The following is a 14,987-nucleotide window of genomic DNA, read 5'->3' as shown; positions in this document are numbered from 1 at the left end:
TGGGTTCAAATCCCACTTCTGACAAAACTTTAAGTCCATTTTGTCTCTGCGTTCCTTCAGAATCTCAGCTAAAAATTAACAGTGCATATAATATCTGAATAAGTACCAAACTTGTTTCAACTGCAAATGAATTTGCCCAATTCTGTCTTCAAGCTCGTATAATATTCTTCTAGAACTAGTGGTGTTTTATATGTTTTTTGGGGGGTGCCTAAAAAATCTCTTTTATTGAAGAAATGGCTTACATTCAGTCTTGTGATATTTTTGGTTTCCAATAAGTAGATTTTTAATTTCATGTAACCTCATTTTCTAATGCTCCATTCAAGAGATGTTTCCACTATGAAATGAAGAGCAAGGGGCAAGAGCACGAATGATAGAGCGGGTGAGTGAGATGGGGTGTTGAGGAAGGAGAGAATGAAACAAAGACAGAGTGAGTGAACGGCATGTAGGCATAGAAGAGGAGACTAGAAGTGAAGGTGACTTTCTTTTCCCTGATTTTGACCTCCCACCCATCTCAAACCAATCACAAACATACCTTCTATGCAACGTTGGTATGCAGAACTTCACTCCTCAGCCAGTGAGGGTGAGTCCCAAGCCAGGGGCTAGAGAGCAAAAGAATGGATGTGCTCAGACGTTCCTTGCTAGGGACAGTTGATCTGAAACAAGGCCTGCTCTCTTGTTTCCAGCAAGGATCTAGAAATTCTGCATGAATCTGCAAGGCACATTGACAGCATAAATTTGCATAAACTGCCCCACCTTCTGCCTTCCTACTTCCTGAGCAGTAGTTGTTTGTGTATAGAGAGAGAGTTCGCAGGCAAGGTAATTTTGTGAGTAGGATACAGAACCCTAAATAGCTGGTGAGAGGTATAAGTTATTCTAAAAGCATAAAAACAGTACATCTGTGAAATGAAATGCTTTCATATGTGATCTTCTATGTTTATTGTCCTGTGCAAAAAGTTGCACCTTGTGTTTGAAGGTTGAAATTATTTCAAGCTTGCATGGATGCAGAAATTTCTGAGTGACTTTTATACATTTCTTAGGACTCTTCACTGTCAGGATGGCCGAGTGGTCTAAGGCGCTGTGTTTAGGCCGCAGTCTCCTCTGGAGGCGTGGGTTCGAATCCCACTTCTGACATGACTTTTGGAGATATAATCTTCTTCATCAGGATAACATCTGATGGAAGTTGCATCTGTTCGTCTTCAACCTTTCCTCTTCCCCTTCCTCGGCTTCTAACGTCCAGAAGGTTATGCTTTTTATCCAAGGGTGGATGAACTGCAACCACCTCAAATTAAACCCGGACAAGACCGAATTGGTCCTGATGGGGGGTGGTTGCAGTCCCTGGTCCCCTTCCTTCTGGCCCTCTGCCCTTGGCCCTCCCCCTCTTCCTGTTTCCAAGGTCAAAACCTTGGGCATTTTCATCAATCCCATGCTTACCCTTCACACGCAGACCAATGCAGTTGTGTCTGCCTGTTTTTTCTCCTTTCGGATCATCCGAAGGGTCTCCCGCTTCTTCTCAACCGCTGCACTCAAACTCATCCTCATGGCCATGGTGCTTTCGCGCCTCGACTACGGGAACGTTATTTATAACGGTGCGCCGGCTTACCTGCTCCGTCGGCTCCAACAGATTCAAAATCAGGCGGCTCGCCTGATTTACGGACTCTCCAGGTTCAATCACACGACCCCCTTGCTGCAGTCCCTCCATTGGCTCCCAGTGAGGGAGAGGGCCCTTTTCAAGCTTGGATGCATCACCTACCAGGCCAGATCAGGGACCGCCCCCGTTTTCTTGTGCGAAGCCATTTCCCCCTATCTCCCTTCCAGAGAACTCCGTTCCACTCATTTGGCCCTTTTGTCAGTCCCTCGTTTCAGAAAACAGAAGTCCGGTGGGGCCAGATTTGCAGTGCTGGCTCCATCCTTCTGGAACTCACTTCCATTTACTCTTAGGACGTCATCTTCCTACCTGGAATTCCGCAAGCATCTTAAGACTTTTTTGTTTTCCAGATCTGCAGCTGCTTAGCCCTCTTCCCCACTTCCACTGATCTTCTGCTATCTAGCGCCATGAAACCGATTCTGGTATAAGAGCGCTCTATAAATATTTTAAAATTCAAATTCAAATTCAAAATTCAAAGAGAGCTTGGGTTTCTCATATATTTCTGTTGTACAAAGTCTTGCTGATAAAGTGCAATCCTTACCAAATGATTTTAGGACCCATGTAAGAGCTCATCTAGAAGAGTCATGCTCTTGTATTCCCTGGCCAGCCAGGCCATGCAAATTTGGAAGAATGCCAAGCACCTGGTAGACAGCTGGACTCCAGCACACTTCCAGCAATTTCCTCAGGGCTGTGATCAGGGGCTGCTTAGATTTGCGTATTCCACCCAATGTTGTGACATTGAGATCCCTTGTTGAATTTGCTTTAGTCAGCCAAGATGTGGCTGTTGACTCAATTTCAAAGCAGCTTTGGGCCGTTCAAGTGGCTGGTGAATAGCACTTTCTCTTTGTACGCTTTAAAGGTCTAAAGAGTTCTTCATAGGTACTGCTCTGTATGGATTGTTCAAAGATCTGTTGGAAATGCTTATAATGGGATAAATAAATTGAGGGCATGCCTTTTCGGTACCAAACTTGCATGGCTGTCTGGCTTGTGGAAGGTGCTGCAAATGCAAGTCAGCATGGCCGAGTGGTCTAAGGCGCTGCGTTCAGGTCGCAGTCTCTGCTGGAGGCGTGGGTTCAAATCCCACTTCTGACAAACCTGTGTTTAACCTTCTTTTTTCTTGAGGGAGAAAATCAGATCATTTCCCTCACATGGGCTTATATGGTTGTCTTTTTGGAAAAGTGCAGTGAGTTTTTTTCTTGCTATAGCCACTCATGGCCAAAGATGTGTGTTGTTTTTTGTTCACACTATCTTTCTCACTATGTAGATGGACAAGCAACATTTGGTCAGCATGGCCGAGTGGTCTAAGGTGCTGCGTTAAGGCTGGAGGCGTAGGTTCGAATCCCACTTCTGACAAAACTTTAAGTCCATTTTGTCTCTGCGTTCCTTCAGAATCTCAGCTAAAAATTGACAGTGCATATAATATCTGAATAAGTACCAAACTTGTTTCAACTGCAAATGAATTTGCCCAATTCTGTCTTCAAGCTCGTATAATATTCTTCTAGCACTAGTGGTGTTTTATATGTTTTTTGGGGGGTGCCTAAAAAATCCCTTTTATTGAAGAAATGGCTTACATTCAGTCTTGTGATATTTTTGGTTTCCAATAAGTAGATTTTTAATTTTATGTAACCTCATTTTCTAATGCTCCATTCAAGAGATGTTTCCACTATGACATGAAGAGCAAGGGGCAAGAGCACGAATGATAGAGCGAGTGAGTGAGATGGGGTGTTGAGGAAGGAGAGAATGAAACAAAGACAGAGTGAGTGAACGGCATGTAGGCATAGAAGAGGAGACTAGAAGTGAAGGTGACTTGCTTTTCCCTGATTTTGACCTCCCACCCATCTCAAACCAATCACAAACATACCTTCTATGCAACGCTGGTATGCAGAACTTCACTCCTCAGCCAGTGAGGGTGAGTCCCAAGCCAGGGGCTAGAGAGCAAAAGAATGGATGTGCTCAGACGTTCCTTGCTAGGGACAGTTGATCTGAAACAAGGCCTGCTCTCTTGTTTCCAGCAAGGATCTAGAAATTCTGCATGAATCTGCAAGGCACATTGACAGCATAAATTTGCATAAACTGCCCCACCTTCTGCCTTCCTACTTCCTGAGCAGTAGTTGTTTGTGTATAGAGAGAGAGTTCGCAGGCAAGGTAATTTTGTGAGTAGGATACAGAACCCTAAATAGCTGGTGAGAGGTATAAGTTATTCTAAAAGCATAAAAACAGTACACCTGTGAAATGAAATGCTTTCATATGTGATCTTCTATGTTTATTGTCCTGTGCAAAAAGTTGCACCTTGTGTTTGAAGGTTGGAATTATTTCAAGCTTGCATGGATGCAGAAATTTCTGAGTGACTTTTATACATTTCTTAGGACTCTTCACTGTCAGGATGGCCGAGTGGTCTAAGGCGCTGTGTTTAGGCCGCAGTCTCCTCTGGAGGCATGGGTTCGAATCCCACTTCTGATATGACTTTTGGAGATATAATCTTCTTCATCAGGATAACATGTGATGGAAGTTGCATCTGTTCGTCTTCACCTGGGACGTTATTCCGTCCTCGTAGAGTCAAGAGAGCTTGGGTTTCTCATATATTTCTGTTGTACAAAGTCTTGCTGATAAAGTGCAATCCTTACCAAATGATTTTAGGACCCATGTAAGAGCTCATCTAGAAGAGGCATGCTCTTGTATTCCCTGGCCATCCAGGCCATGCAAATTTGGAAGAATGCCAAGCACCTGGTAGACAGCTGGACTCCAGCACACTTACAGCAATTTCCTCAGGGCTGTGATCAGGGGCTGCTTAGATTTGCGTATTCCACCCTATGTTGTGACATTGAGATCCCTTGTTGAATTTGCTTCAGTCAGCCAAGATGTGGCTGTTGACTCAATTTCAAAGCAGCTTTGGGCCGTTCAAGTGGCTGGTGAATAGCACTTTCTCTTTGTACGCATTAAAGGTCTAAAGAGTTCTTCATAGGTACTGCTCTGTATGGATTGTTCAAAGATCTGTTGGAAATGCTTATAATGGGATAAATAAATTGAGGGCATGCCTTTTCGGTACCCCACTTGCATTGCTGTCTGGCTTGTGGAAGGCGCTGCAAATGCAAGTCAGGATGGCCGAGTGGTCTAAGGCGCTGCGTTCAGGTCGCAGTCTCTTCTGGAGGCGTGGGTTCAAATCCCACTTCTGACAAACCTGTGTTTAATCTTTTTTCTTGAGGGAGAAAATCAGATCATTTCCCTCACATGGGCTTATATGGTTGTCTTTTTGGAAAAGTGCAGAGAGTTTTTTTTCTTGCTATAGCCACTCATGGCCTAAGATGTGTGTTTTTTTTGTTCGCACTATCTTTCTCACTATGTAGATGAACAAGCAACATGTGGTCAGGATGGCCGAGTGGTCTATGGCGCTGTATTAGGGCCGCAGTCTCTCCTAGAGGTGTGGGTTAGAATCCCACTTCTGACAAAACTTTAAGTCCATTTTGTCTCTGCGTTCCTTCAGAATCTCAGCTAAAAATTGACAGTGCATATAATATCTGAATAAGTACCAAACTTGTTTCAACTGCAAATGAATTTGCCCAATTCTGTCTTCAAGCTCGTATAATATTCTTCTAGCACTAGTGGTGTTTTATATGTTTTTTGGGGGGTGCCTAAAAAATCCCTTTTATTGAAGAAATGGCTTACATTCAGTCTTGTGATATTTTTGGTTTCCAATAAGTAGATTTTTAATTTTATGTAACCTCATTTTCTAATGCTCCATTCAAGAGATGTTTCCACTATGAAATGAAGAGCAAGGGGCAAGAGCACGAATGATAGAGCGAGTGAGTGAGATGGGGTGTTGAGGAAGGAGAGAATGAAACAAAGACAGAGTGAGTGAACGGCATGTAGGCATAGAAGAGGAGACTAGAAGTGAAGGTGACTTGATTTTCCCTGATTTTGACCTCCCACCCATCTCAAACCAATCACAAACATACCTTCTATGCAACGTTGGTATGCAGAACTTCACTCCTCAGCCAGTGAGGGTGAGTCCCAAGCCAGGGGCTAGAGAGCAAAAGAATGGATGTGCTCAGACGTTCCTTGCTAGGGACAGTTGATCTGAAACAAGGCCTGCTCTCTTGTTTCCAGCAAGGATCTAGAAATTCTGCATGAATCTGCAAGGCACATTGACAGCATAAATTTGCATAAACTGCCCCACCTTCTGCCTTCCTACTTCCTGAGCAGTAGTTGTTTGTGTATAGAGAGAGAGTTCGCAGGCAAGGTAATTTTGTGAGTAGGATACAGAACCCTAAATAGCTGGTGAGAGGTATAAGTTATTCTAAAAGCATAAAAACAGTACACCTGTGAAATGAAATGCTTTCATATGTGATCTTCTATGTTTATTGTCCTGTGCAAAAAGTTGCACCTTGTGTTTGAAGGTTGGAATTATTTCAAGCTTGCATGGATGCAGAAATTTCTGAGTGACTTTTATACATTTCTTAGGACTCTTCACTGTCAGGATGGCCGAGTGGTCTAAGGCGCTGTGTTTAGGCCGCAGTCTCCTCTGGAGGCGTGGGTTCGAATCCCACTTCTGACATGACTTTTGGAGATATAATCTTCTTCATCAGGATAACATCTGATGGAAGTTGCATCTGTTCGTCTTCACCTGGGACGTTATTCCGTCCTCGTAGAGTCAAGACAGCTTGGGTTTCTCATATATTTCTGTTGTACAAAGCCTTGCTGATAAAGTGCAATCCTTACCAAATGATTTTAGGACCCATGTAAGAGCTCATCTAGAAGAGTCATGCTCTTGTATTCCCTGGCCAGCCAGGCCATGCAAATTTGGAAGAATGCCAAGCACCTGGTAGACAGCTGGACTCCAGCACACTTACAGCAATTTCCTCAGGGCTGTGATCAGGGGCTGCTTAGATTTGCGTATTCCACCCTATGTTGTGACATTGAGATCCCTTGTTGAATTTGCTTTAGTCAGCCAAGATGTGGCTGTTGACTCAATTTCAAAGCAGCTTTGGGCCGTTCAAGTGGCTGGTGAATAGCACTTTCTCTTTGTACGCATTAAAGGTCTAAAGAGTTCTTCATAGGTACTGCTCTGTATGGATTGTTCAAAGATCTGTTGGAAATGCTTATAATGGGATATATAAATTGAGGGCATGCCTTTTCGGTACCCCACTTGCATGGCTGTCTGGCTTGTGGAAGGCGCTGCAAATGCAAGTCAGGATGGCCGAGTGGTCTAAGGCGCTGCGTTCAGGTCGCAGTCTCTTCTGGAGGCGTGGGTTCAAATCCCACTTATGACAAACCTGTGTTTAATCTTTTTTCTTGAGGGAGAAAATCAGATCATTTCCCTCACATGGGCTTATATGGTTGTCTTTTTGGAAAAGTGCAGTGAGTTTTTTTTCTTGCTATAGCCACTCATGGCCTAAGATGTGTGTTTTTTTTGTTCGCACTATCTTTCTCACTATGTAGATGAACAAGCAACATGTGGTCAGGATGGCCGAGTGGTCTATGGCGCTGCATTAAGGCCGCAGTCTCTCCTAGAGGTGTGGGTTAGAATCCCACTTCTGACAAAACTTTAAGTCCATTTTGTCTCTGCGTTCCTTCAGAATCTCAGCTAAAAATTGGCAGTGCATATAATATCTGAATAAGTACCAAACTTCAGTTTCAACTGCAAATGAATTTGCCCAATTCTGTCTTCAAGCTCGTATATTATTCTTCTAGCACTAGTCGTGTTTTATGTGTTTTTTGGGGGGTGCCTAAAAAATCCCTTTTATTGAAGAAATGGCTTACATTCAGTCTTGCGATATTTTTGGTTTCCAATAAGTAGATTTTTAATTTTATGTAACCTCATTTTCTAATGCTCCATTCAAGAGATGTTTCCACTATGAAATGAAGAGCGAGGGGAAAGAGCACAAATGATAGAGCGAGTGAGTGAGATGGGGTGTTGAGGAAGGAGAGAATGAAACAAAGACAGAGTGAGTGAACGGCAGGTAGGCATAGAAGAGGAGACTACAAGAGGAGACTAGAAGTGAAGGTGACTTGCTTTTCCCTGCTCTTGACCTCCCACCCATCTCAAACCAATCACAAACATGCCTTCTATGCAACGTTGGTACGCAGAACTTCACTCCTCAGCCAGTGAGGGTGAGTCCCAAGCCAGGGGCTAGAAAGCAAAAGAATGGATGTGCTCAGACGTTCCTTGCTAGGGACAGTTGATCTGAAACAAGGCCTGCTCTCTTGTTTCCAGCAAGGATCTAGAAATTCAGCATGAATCTGCAAGGCACATTGACAGCATAAATTTGCATAAACTGCCCCACCTTCTGCCTTCCTACTTCCTGCGCAGTAGTTGTTTGTGTATAGAGAGAGAGGTCGCAGGCAAGGTAATTTTGTGAGTAGGATACAGAACCCTAAATAGCTGGTGAGAGGTATAAGTTATTCTAAAAGCATAAAAACAGTACACCTGTGAAATGAAATGCTTTCATATGTGATCTTCTGTGTTTATTGTCCTGTGCAAAAAGTTGCACCTTGTGTTTGAAATTATTTCAAGCTTGCATGGACGCAGAAATTTCTGAGTGACTTTTATACATTTCTTAGGACTCTTCACTGTCAGGATGGCCGAGTGGTCTAAGGTGCTGTGTCTAGTCTGCAATCTCCTCTGGAGGCGTGGGTTCGAATCCCACTTCTGACATGACTTTTGGAGATATAATCTTCTTCATCAGGATAACATCTGATGGAAGTTGCATCTGTTCGTCTTCACCTGGGACGTTATTCCGTCCTCGTAGAGTCAAGAGAGCTTGGGTTTCTCATATATTTCTGTTGTACAAAGTCTTGCTGATAAAGTGCAATCCTTACCAAATGAGCTTAGGACCCATGTAAGAGCTCATCTAGAAGAGTCATGCTCTTGTATTCCCTGGCCAGCCAGGCCATGCAAATTTGGAAGAATGCCAAGCACCTGGTAGACAGCTGGACTCCAGCACACTTACAGCAATTTCCTCAGGGCTGTGATCAGGGGCTGATTAGATTTGCGTATTCCACCCTATGTTGTGACATTGAGATCCCTTGTTGAATTTGCTTTAGTCAGCCAAGATGTGGCTGTTGACTCAATTTCAAAGCAGCTTTGGGCCTTTCAAGTGGCTGGTGAATAGCACTTTCTCTTTGTACGCATTAAAGGTCTAAAGGGTTCTTCATAGGTACTGCTCAGTATGGATTGTTCAAAGATCTGTTGGAAATGCTTATAATGGGATAAATAAATTGAGGGCATGCCTTTTCGGTACCCCACTTGCATGGCTGTCTGGCTTGTGGAAGGCGCTGCAAATGCAAGTCAGGATTGCCGAGTGGTCTAAGGCGCTGCGTTCAGGTTGCAGTCTCTTCTGGAGGCGTGGGTTCAAATCCCACTTCTGACAAACCTGTGTTTAATCTTTTTTCTTGAGGGAGAAAATCAGATCATTTCCCTCACATGGGCTTATATGGTTGTCTTTTTGGAAAAGTGCAGTGAGTTTTTTTTCTTGCTATAGCCACTCATGGCCTAAGATGTGTGTTTTTTTTGTTCGCACTATCTTTCTCACTATGTAGATGAACAAGCAACATGTGGTCAGGATGGCCGAGTGGTCTATGGCGCTGTATTAAGGCCGCAGTCTCTCCTAGAGGTGTGGGTTAGAATCCCACTTCTGACAAAACTTTAAGTCCATTTTGTCTCTGCGTTCCTTCAGAATCTCAGCTAAAAATTGACAGTGCATATAATATCTGAATAAGTACCAAACTTGTTTCAACTGCAAATGAATTTGCCCAATTCTGTCTTCAAGCTCGTATAATATTCTTCTAGCACTAGTGGTGTTTTATATGTTTTTTGGGGGGTGCCTAAAAAATCCCTTTTATTGAAGAAATGGCTTACATTCAGTCTTGTGATATTTTTGGTTTCCAATAAGTAGATTTTTAATTTTATGTAACCTCATTTTCTAATGCTCCATTCAAGAGATGTTTCCACTATGAAATGAAGAGCAAGGGGCAAGAGCACGAATGATAGAGCGAGTGAGTGAGATGGGGTGTTGAGGAAGGAGAGAATGAAACAAAGACAGAGTGAGTGAACGGCATGTAGGCATAGAAGAGGAGACTAGAAGTGAAGATGACTTGCTTTTCCCTGATTTTGACCTCCCACCCATCTCAAACCAATCACAAACATACCTTCTATGCAACGTTGGTATGCAGAACTTCACTCCTCAGCCAGTGAGGGTGAGTCCCAAGCCAGGGGCTAGAGAGCAAAAGAATGGATGTGCTCAGACGTTCCTTGCTAGGGACAGTTGATCTGAAACAAGGCCTGCTCTCTTGTTTCCAGCAAGGATCTAGAAATTCTGCATGAATCTGCAAGGCACATTGACAGCATAAATTTGCATAAACTGCCCCACCTTCTGCCTTCCTACTTCCTGAGCAGTAGTTGTTTGTGTATAGAGAGAGAGTTCGCAGGCAAGGTAATTTTGTGAGTAGGATACAGAACCCTAAATAGCTGGTGAGAGGTATAAGTTATTCTAAAAGCATAAAAACAGTACACCTGTGAAATGAAATGCTTTCATATGTGATCTTCTATGTTTATTGTCCTGTGCAAAAAGTTGCACCTTGTGTTTGAAAGTTGGAATTATTTCAAGCTTGCATGGATGCAGAAATTTCTGAGTGACTTTTATACATTTCTTAGGACTCTTCACTGTCAGGATGGCCGAGTGGTCTAAGGCGCTGTGTTTAGGCCTCAGTCTCCTCTGGAGGCGTGGGTTCGAATCCCACTTCTGACATGACTTTTGGAGATATAATCTTCTTCATCAGGATAACATCTGATGGAAGTTGCATCTGTTCGTCTTCACCTGGGACGTTATTCCGTCCTCGTAGAGTCAAGAGAGCTTGGGTTTCTCATATATTTCTGTTGTACAAAGTCTTGCTGATAAAGTGCAATCCTTACCAAATGATTTTAGGACCCATGTAAGAGCTCATCTAGAAGAGTCATGCTCTTGTATTCCCTGGCCAGCCAGGCCATGCAAATTTGGAAGAATGCCAAGCACCTGGTAGACAGCTGGACTCCAGCACACTTACAGCAATTTCCTCAGGGCTGTGATCAGGGGCTGCTTAGATTTGCGTATTCCACCCTATGTTGTGACATTGAGATCCCTTGTTGAATTTGCTTTAGTCAGCCAAGATGTGGCTGTTGACTCAATTTCAAAGCAGCTTTGGGCCATTCAAGTGGCTGGTGAATACCACTTTCTCTTTGTACGCATTAAAGGTCTAAGGAGTTCTTCATAGGTACTGCTCTGTATGGATTGTTCAAAGATCTGTTGGAAATGCTTATAATGGGATATATAAATTGAGGGCATGCCTTTTCGGTACCCCACTTGCATGGCTGTCTGGCTTGTGGAAGGCGCTGCAAATGCAAGTCAGGATGGCCGAGTGGTCTAAGGCGCTGCGTTCAGGTCGCAGTCTCTTCTGGAGGCGTGGGTTCAAATCCCACTTCTGACAAACCTGTGTTTAATCTTTTTTCTTGAGGGAGAAAATCAGATCATTTCCCTCACATGGGCTTATATGGTTGTCTTTTTGGAAAAGTGCAGTGAGTTTTTTTTCTTGCTATAGCCACTCATGGCCTAAGATGTGTGTTTTTTTTGTTCGCACTATCTTTCTCACTATGTAGATGAACAAGCAACATGTGGTCAGGATGGCCGAGTGGTCTATGGCGCTGCATTAAGGCCACAGTCTCTCCTAGAGGTGTGGGTTAGAATCCCACTTCTGACAAAACTTTAAGTCCATTTTGTCTCTGCGTTCCTTCAGAATCTCAGCTAAAAATTGGCAGTGCATATAATATCTGAATAAGTACCAAACTTCAGTTTCAACTGCAAATGAATTTGCCCAATTCTGTCTTCAAGCTCGTATATTATTCTTCTAGCACTAGTCGTGTTTTATGTGTTTTTTGGGGGGTGCCTAAAAAATTCCCTTTTATTGAAGAAATGGCTTACATTCAGTCTTGCGATATTTTTGGTTTCCAATAAGTAGATTTTTAATTTTATGTTACCTCATTTTCTAATGCTCCATTCAAGAGATGTTTCCACTATGAAATGAAGAGCGAGGGGAAAGAGCACAAATGATAGAGCGAGTGAGTGAGATGGGGTGTTGAGGAAGGAGAGAATGAAACAAAGACAGAGTGAGTGAACGGCAGGTAGGCATAGAAGAGGAGACTAGAAGAGGAGACTAGAAGTGAAGGTGACTTGCTTTTCCCTGCTCTTGACCTCCCACCCATCTCAAACCAATCACAAACATGCCTTCTATGCAACGTTGGTACGCAGAACTTCACTCCTCAGCCAGTGAGGGTGAGTCCCAAGCCAGGGGCTAGAAAGCAAAAGAATGGATGTGCTCAGACGTTCCTTGCTAGGGACAGTTGATCTGAAACAAGGCCTGCTCTCTTGTTTCCAGCAAGGATCTAGAAATTCAGCATGAATCTGCAAGGCACATTGACAGCATAAATTTGCATAAACTGCCCCACCTTCTGCCTTCCTACTTCCTGCGCAGTAGTTGTTTGTGTATAGAGAGAGAGGTCGCAGGCAAGGTAATTTTGTGAGTAGGATACAGAACCCTAAATAGCTGGTGAGAGGTATAAGTTATTCTAAAAGCATAAAAACAGTACACCTGTGAACTGAAATGCTTTCATATGTGATCTTCTGTGTTTATTGTGCTGTGCAAAAAGTTGCACCTTGTGTTTGAAGTTTGAAATTATTTCAAGCTTGCATGGACGCAGAAATTTCTGAGTGACTTTTATACATTTCTTAGGACTCTTCACTGTCAGGATGGCCGAGTGGTCTAAGGTGCTGTGTCTAGTCTGCAATCTCCTCTGGAGGCGTGGGTTCGAATCCCACTTCTGACATGACTTTTGGAGATATAATCTTCTTCATCAGGATAACATCTGATGGAAGTTGCATCTGTTCGTCTTCACCTGGGACGTTATTCCGTCCTCGTAGAGTCAAGAGAGCTTGGGTTTCTCATATATTTCTGTTGTACAAAGTCTTGCTGATAAAGTGCAATCCTTACCAAATGAGCTTAGGACCCATGTAAGAGCTCATCTAGAAGAGTCATGCTCTTGTATTCCCTGGCCAGCCAGGCCATGCAAATTTGGAAGAATGCCAAGCACCTGGTAGACAGCTGGACTCCAGCACACTTACAGCAATTTCCTCAGGGCTGTGATCAGGGGCTGCTTAGATTTGCGTATTCCACCCTATGTTGTGACATTGAGATCCCTTGTTGAATTTGCTTTAGTCAGCCAAGATGTGGCTGTTGACTCAATTTCAAAGCAGCTTTGGGCCGTTCAAGTGGCTGGTGAATAGCACTTTCTCTTTGTACGCATTAAAGGTCTAAAGAGTTCTTCATAGTTACTGCTCTGTATGGATTGTTCAAAGATCTGTTGGAAATGCTTATAATGGGATAAATAAATTGAGGGCATGCCTTTTCGGTACCCCACTTGCATGGCTGTCTGGCTTGTGGAAGGCGCTGCAAATGCAAGTCAGGATGGCCGAGTGGTCTAAGGCGCTGCGTTCAGGTTGCAGTCTCTTCTGGAGGCGTGGGTTCAAATCCCACTTCTGACAAACCTGTGTTTAATCTTTTTTCTTGAGGGAGAAAATCAGATCATTTCCCTCACATGGGCTTATATGGTTGTCTTTTTGGAAAAGTGCAGTGAGTTTTTTTTCTTGCTATAGCCACTCATGGCCTAAGATGTGTGTTTTTTTTGTTCGCACTATCTTTCTCACTATGTAGATGAACAAGCAACATGTGGTCAGGATGGCCGAGTGGTCTATGGCGCTGTATTAAGGCCGCAGTCTCTCCTAGAGGTGTGGGTTAGAATCCCACTTCTGACAAAACTTTAAGTCCATTTTGTCTCTGCGTTCCTTCAGAATCTCAGCAAAAAATTGACAGTGCATATAATATCTGAATAAGTACCAAACTTGTTTCAACTGCAAATGAATTTGCCCAATTCTGTCTTCAAGCTCGTATAATATTCTTCTAGCACTAGTGGTGTTTTATATTTTTTTTGGGGGGTGCCTAAAAAATCCCTTTTATTGAAGAAATGGCTTACATTCAGTCTTGTGATATTTTTGGTTTCCAATAAGTAGATTTTTAATTTTATGTAACCTCATTTTCTAATGCTCCATTCAAGAGATGTTTCCACTATGAAATGAAGAGCAAGGGGCAAGAGCACGAATGATAGAGCGAGTGAGTGAGATGGGGTGTTGAGGAAGGAGAGAATGAAACAAAGACAGAGTGAGTGAACGGCATGTAGGCATAGAAGAGGAGACTAGAAGTGAAGGTGACTTGCTTTTCCCTGATTTTGACCTCCCACCCATCTCAAACCAATCACAAACATACCTTCTATGCAACGTTGGTATGCAGAACTTCACTCCTCAGCCAGTGAGGGTGAGTCCCAAGCCAGGGGCTAGAGAGCAAAAGAATGGATGTGCTCAGACGTTCCTTGCTAGGGACAGTTGATCTGAAACAAGGCCTGCTCTCTTGTTTCCAGCAAGGATCTAGAAATTCTGCATGAATCTGCAAGGCACATTGACAGCATAAATTTGCATAAACTGCCCCACCTTCTGCCTTCCTACTTCCTGAGCAGTAGTTGTTTGTGTATAGAGAGAGAGTTCGCAGGCAAGGTAATTTTGTGAGTAGGATACAGAACCCTAAATAGCTGGTGAGAGGTATAAGTTATTCTAAAAGCATAAAAACAGTACACCTGTGAAATGAAATGCTTTCATATGTGATCTTCTATGTTTATTGTCCTGTGCAAAAAGTTGCACCTTGTGTTTGAAGGTTGGAATTATTTCAAGCTTGCATGGATGCAGAAATTTCTGAGTGACTTTTATACATTTCTTAAGACTCTTCACTGTCAGGATGGCCGAGTGGTCTAAGGCGCTGTGTTTAGGCCGCAGTCTCCTCTGGAGGCGTGGGTTCGAATCCCACTTCTGACATGACTTTTGGAGATATAATCTTCTTCATCAGGATAACATCTGATGGAAGTTGCATCTGTTCGTCTTCACCTGGGACGTTATTCCGTCCTCGTAGAGTCAAGAGAGCTTGGGTTTCTCATATATTTCTGTTGTACAAAGTCTTGCTGATAAAGTGCAATCCTTACCAAATGATTTTAGGACCCATGTAAGAGCTCATCTAGAAGAGTCATGCTCTTGTATTCCCTGGCCAGCCAGGCCATGCAAATTTGGAAGAATGCCAAGCACCTGGTAGACAGCTGGACTCCAGCACACTTACAGCAATTTCCTCAGGGCTGTGATCAGGGGCTGCTTAGATTTGCGTATTCCACCCTATGTTGTGACATTGAGATCCCTTGTTGAATTTGCTTTAGTCAGCCAAG

The 14,987-nt window shown here is 43.3% G+C and overlaps 13 non-coding genes across 13 annotated transcripts; all 13 read left to right on the top strand.

Annotated features, from left to right (window-relative positions):
* Window positions 1-1,048: 1,048 nt before the first annotated feature.
* On the top strand, window positions 1,049-1,131 carry TRNAL-UAG (transfer RNA leucine (anticodon UAG)). Its single transcript has one exon. It is a non-coding gene; the product is annotated as a tRNA-Leu (tRNA).
* Window positions 1,132-2,654: 1,523 nt separating this feature from the next.
* On the top strand, window positions 2,655-2,737 carry TRNAL-CAG (transfer RNA leucine (anticodon CAG)). Its single transcript has one exon. It is a non-coding gene; the product is annotated as a tRNA-Leu (tRNA).
* A 1,285-nt stretch (window positions 2,738-4,022) lies between these two features.
* Window positions 4,023-4,105, top strand: TRNAL-UAG (transfer RNA leucine (anticodon UAG)). Its single transcript has one exon. It is a non-coding gene; the product is annotated as a tRNA-Leu (tRNA).
* A 632-nt stretch (window positions 4,106-4,737) lies between these two features.
* On the top strand, window positions 4,738-4,820 carry TRNAL-CAG (transfer RNA leucine (anticodon CAG)). The gene has a single exon. It is a non-coding gene; the product is annotated as a tRNA-Leu (tRNA).
* A 187-nt stretch (window positions 4,821-5,007) lies between these two features.
* Window positions 5,008-5,090, top strand: TRNAP-AGG (transfer RNA proline (anticodon AGG)). The gene has a single exon. It is a non-coding gene; the product is annotated as a tRNA-Pro (tRNA).
* A 1,024-nt stretch (window positions 5,091-6,114) lies between these two features.
* On the top strand, window positions 6,115-6,197 carry TRNAL-UAG (transfer RNA leucine (anticodon UAG)). The gene has a single exon. It is a non-coding gene; the product is annotated as a tRNA-Leu (tRNA).
* Window positions 6,198-6,829: 632 nt separating this feature from the next.
* Window positions 6,830-6,912, top strand: TRNAL-CAG (transfer RNA leucine (anticodon CAG)). Its single transcript has one exon. It is a non-coding gene; the product is annotated as a tRNA-Leu (tRNA).
* Window positions 6,913-8,214: 1,302 nt separating this feature from the next.
* TRNAT-AGU (transfer RNA threonine (anticodon AGU)) lies at window positions 8,215-8,297 on the top strand. The gene has a single exon. It is a non-coding gene; the product is annotated as a tRNA-Thr (tRNA).
* A 2,009-nt stretch (window positions 8,298-10,306) lies between these two features.
* Window positions 10,307-10,389, top strand: TRNAL-UAG (transfer RNA leucine (anticodon UAG)). The gene has a single exon. It is a non-coding gene; the product is annotated as a tRNA-Leu (tRNA).
* A 632-nt stretch (window positions 10,390-11,021) lies between these two features.
* Window positions 11,022-11,104, top strand: TRNAL-CAG (transfer RNA leucine (anticodon CAG)). Its single transcript has one exon. It is a non-coding gene; the product is annotated as a tRNA-Leu (tRNA).
* Window positions 11,105-12,414: 1,310 nt separating this feature from the next.
* On the top strand, window positions 12,415-12,497 carry TRNAT-AGU (transfer RNA threonine (anticodon AGU)). The gene has a single exon. It is a non-coding gene; the product is annotated as a tRNA-Thr (tRNA).
* Window positions 12,498-13,129: 632 nt separating this feature from the next.
* On the top strand, window positions 13,130-13,212 carry TRNAL-CAG (transfer RNA leucine (anticodon CAG)). Its single transcript has one exon. It is a non-coding gene; the product is annotated as a tRNA-Leu (tRNA).
* Window positions 13,213-14,506: 1,294 nt separating this feature from the next.
* Window positions 14,507-14,589, top strand: TRNAL-UAG (transfer RNA leucine (anticodon UAG)). The gene has a single exon. It is a non-coding gene; the product is annotated as a tRNA-Leu (tRNA).
* Window positions 14,590-14,987: the final 398 nt, after the last annotated feature.

Source organism: Lissotriton helveticus, chromosome 8 (genome assembly GCF_964261635.1).
Source record: "Lissotriton helveticus chromosome 8, aLisHel1.1, whole genome shotgun sequence".
NCBI lineage: Eukaryota > Metazoa > Chordata > Amphibia > Caudata > Salamandridae > Lissotriton > Lissotriton helveticus.
The sequence above is the reverse complement of the archived record's forward strand: the minus strand, read 5'-3'. Positions and strand labels throughout refer to the sequence as shown.